Here is a 4381-nt window from a genome sequence, read left to right on the forward strand (position 1 = left end):
TTTTTGATCCATTTTAGTGTCAGTGATTTCTATCGCTTTTCTGCATTTCATTCACTCTATTATTCAGCTCCGGAATTTTTGTTTAATTCTTTTTTATTATTTCCAGCTCTTTTTCAAAAAAAAGATTTTATTTATTTATTTGAGAGAGAGAGAGAAAGAGAGCAAGTCAGGGGAGGGACAGAGAAAGGGTGAGAGAATCTCAAGTAGACCCGGACCTCGATCCCACGACCCTGAGATCATGACCTGAGTCGAAATCAAGAGTCAGACACTTAACTGACTGAGCGACCCAGGTGCCCTTCCAATGCTTTATTAAACTTCTCATTTTATTCATATAGTGTTTTTCTCATTTTATTGAATTGGCTTTTTTTTCCTAAGATTTTATTTATTTATTTTAGAGAGAGCGTGTGTGTGACTGGGGGGAATAGCAGAGGGAGAGAGACAAGCAGACTCTGCACTGAGCGTAAGCAGGATGCATAGCTGGATCTCATGACCTGAGAGAAAATCAAGAGTCAGATGCTTAACTGACTGAGCCACCCAGGCACCCCTGAATTGGCTTTTTGTGTTTTCTTGTAGCTCATTAAGTTTCCTTAAAACTGCTATTTTGAATTCTTTTTTGGATAAATTACAGATCTCCATGTGTTTGAGATCAATTCCTGGAAGATTTGGTGTCATATATCCTTGACTTTTTATATTCTTTGAAGTTTGGCATTGCTGTCTTTGCTTTTGAAGTAGACTTTAACGACTACCTTTCCAATGTGTCCAAACCTGATTTTTTTTTGCTCTGGTGGTGTGCCGGAACTTTTCTGCAGGAAATCTGGTTTTCCAAAAAGTCTCTCTCATCCATGGGTGATTATCTAAGACAGTGTTTTCCAGGGGCTCCCAGATGTGGCTGAGAGGAAGGGGTTGGAACCAGTTTATGGGCTATTGCTGGGTCCACAGCTGAACATGTAGTGAGTGTGCCCGTTACCCAATGCATGGATAGGGAAGACTTTTCCTAGGTCCCTTGGTGTATGGTCCTTGATTCCACAGCTCCTACAAAGAGATCCATAGCAGTTTTGTCCCCACAAATGACATTGTGTTATAATTGTATATTTATCTTTCTTTGAAGCAAGGGATGTGTATTTCCTTGTATATGGTTGTATTTCATAACTGTTCTGTGAACTAATAAATGTTCATTGAGATGGGTAACAGAATTTTACAAAAAAATTGTTTTTATTCTTTACCAGTAAAATTATTAGAAAACATTGGCTTTTTAATGGATATTTTAACTGGATTTTTTATAGTAGTGATCCTGGTTTGCATATGAAGGAAGTAAGGAAAGATGAAAATGAAAACTGGACATCAAAAGTATCTGTGATTACACCAGGGCTTGAGAAGGCTGATTCCCTACCTTCTCATCCACCACAAGTGAATGATGACAGCACTTCAAGTGAAATGGATCAGGATGAAGTAAGGTAAAATCTATAAATTCTTTATTTCCCTCTGAAGGAAGTTTAGCAGTGATTACTTTTTATGGAAATAAAACGCTGTCGTGTAGGTACAGGCTACGGCAAGAAATACTTAAGTATATCAGATACACTGCTTGAAAGGTTCAGATGAGGACAAGTGACTTTGACAAGGAGCAGTTTCAATAGTCACCATGGAAGCTGGACTGTAATGAAAAAGTATAAACAACTCCTTAAAGAATTTTTACGGGGAAAGGTAATAGAGAAATGGATGATAACTGAAAAAGAATGTGGAATTCAAGGGAATTTTCTTTCTTTTTTATTTTTAAGATGGGAGCTTTTAGAGTACATTTGTATGCTGCTGGAAATGATCTGATAGAGATAGACATGGTTATTTAATTTTGTTTGCATTTCCAAATATTAGACAGCTTATTGATTGTATTACATTATCTTTTTTTTTTTTAAGATTTTTTATTTTTTATTTGACAGAGAGAGAGTACAAGCAGGGGAGCGGCAGGCAGAGGCAGAGGGAGAGGGAGAAGCAGGCTCCCCGCCGAGCAGGGACCCTGATGTGGGACTCGATCCCAGGGTCCCAGGATCATGACCTGAGGCGGACGCAGACGCCCAACGACTAAGCCACCCAGGCGCCCCTATTTTAAGATTTTTTTATTTGCTTGACACAGAGAGAGAGAATGCACAAGCAGGGGGAGTGGCAGGCAGAGGGAGAGGGAGAAGCAGGCTCCCCGCCGAGCAGGGAGCCTGATGTGGGACTCGATCCCAGGACCCCGGGACCATGACCTGAGCCGAAGGCAGATGCTTAATGACTGAGCCACCTAGGCTCCCCTGTATTACATTATCTTTTAAAGATTACAGTAATTGTCCTTAGTACTCCTATTCATGTAGTTTTGTGGCAAGAAGTTGTTTTTTTGGTTTTGGGGGGGTTGTTTTGGATTTTATTTATTTGACAGACGGAGACATAGCGAGAGAGGAAACACAAGCAGGGGGAGTGGGAGAGGGAAAAGCAGACTCCCGCTGAACAGGGAGCCCGATGTGGGGCTTGATCCCAGCACCCTGGGACCATGACCTGAGCCGAAGGCAGATGCTTAACGACTGAGCCACCCAGGTCCCTGTGGCAAGAAGTTGTTGATTCAGAATTGGTTCCCCAGTGAAGTATTCTCATATAATTGAATGTGCAGAGAGTATCCTTCATAGACTTAAAAGTGTATAAATGATAGTAAATATACAAACTCTTAGGCCATTCTGAGTAGAACTAATCATTCTTTGATGATTTTAGATATTTAGTGCCTTTGACAGAATCATGAATAGCTATGGTTTTGTTAGGGACTTTGAAGTATCTGGTTGCATTAAGTTAATATTTGTTTAGATTCTGGGTAAAGGGGAAAGACTTTATTTATAATTGAAAAATAAACTATTAATCTATCATAGATTATTACTTTTAGATTATAAAGTTCTAAATGACAAAAGCCATGGTTCCTATACCAACAGTGTCATTGACACATATTGTGTGCTCAGTAAGTATATGTTTGTGAATAAACAGTTGAATAAATAGATGAATGCCATTGATGAACTTCTTCAGAAGAAGCAGATCTTTAGTTTATTGAAAGTAGATTTTCAGGGGCCCCTGGGTGGCTCAGTTGGTTAAGCGACTGCCTTCGGCTCAGGTCATGATCCTGGAGTCCCGGGATCGAGTCCCGCATTGGGTTCCCTGCTCGGCGGGGAGTCTGCTTCTCCCTCTGACCTTCCTCCCTCTCATGTGCTCTCTCTCTCTCTCACTCTCTCAAATAAATGAATAAATAAAATCTTTAAAAAAAAAAAAGAAAGTAGATTTTCAATATTGCCTAGGTATGAAGTCTTTTTATTTTAAAAAAATACGTCTAAGATTCATAAATTATTATTTATAATTATAGCTAGAAATGGAATAATAGTAGATTCATTTGCTGTCATATTACTTGGAAACACTTAAATATTACCTTCACCACATACTGTAAAACACATGTTTTGAAGGCACATATCCTGGATTTGAATTCTGGGTCTACTCCTGACCAGCTGTATGGGCTTGGGGAAGTTACTTATTTCTGTGCCTCATTTTCTTCCTGTGTAAAATGCCTAATATAATTACCTATGTTTATAAGATTGTTGTGAGGCTTAAAATACTTTTAAGATGTGTAAGGTGTTCATAATAATGCAAAGTAGTTGTACAGTAAATCCTCAAAACACTAGTATCATGATTATTAAAAAAGGGTTTCTTTCATATAAGAACTTAACTTGCACTTTCCCAATAGTTTTTACAGCCAATAAAAGCTTGTTTTTATTGAAAATGACAACAAAAAATGTGGTATATTTCTTCGTATCAAATAATGCAAGTAACATTATGCTTTTCCTTTGCTTTATGTCCATTTGATCTAAATGTAATGCTTAGTTAGTATTATTAATAATATTGTTTAGATATGATTTAGATATTCTTTGTATTTTAAGTATTTAATACTTGCCTGAAAAGAATTGTTTTTTTTTTAGACCTGCAAAGAAAATGGCTCATGAAAAGAAAGAGGTAAAAAAATATGTATAATTGTATTTCATTTATTTTTTAATTTTTACTTTATTATATTACTTTGATAAATAATATTTTTTAGAAATATTATTCCATGGTAAAAAATTACTTTAGGAAGGGTATAGTGAAAAAATAGAAAATCTTCCTTTGTTGTATAGACATTTGTTGTGAAAAAGTTTTTCAGAAGTACTAATTATTGATAAAGGTCGTTTTGATAAAAATCAGTTCTTTTAAAAAGTACCTATGTTTTTGCTCTTATAAAAAGATGGTATTTATCATCTCTCTACACTTAGTATATTTTATGAATATTTGGGGGACATTTTGAAATAGTATTTTTTATTTGTAGGTCAAAAAGCAAATTAATTTT

At 36.5% G+C, this 4381-nt stretch overlaps 1 long non-coding RNA gene across 1 annotated transcript; it reads left to right on the forward strand.

Moving 5' to 3' along the window:
- Positions 1–204: 204 nt before the first annotated feature.
- LOC145718412 (uncharacterized) lies at positions 205–4381 on the forward strand. Its single transcript, XR_014141789.1, has 3 exons — positions 205–1454; positions 3981–4014; positions 4361–4381. It is a non-coding gene; the product is annotated as an uncharacterized LOC145718412 (long non-coding RNA).

Source organism: Leptonychotes weddellii, unplaced genomic scaffold (assembly GCF_054177405.1).
Source record: "Leptonychotes weddellii isolate Sample4059 unplaced genomic scaffold, ASM5417740v2 HiC_scaffold_15341, whole genome shotgun sequence".
Lineage (NCBI taxonomy): Eukaryota > Metazoa > Chordata > Mammalia > Carnivora > Phocidae > Leptonychotes > Leptonychotes weddellii.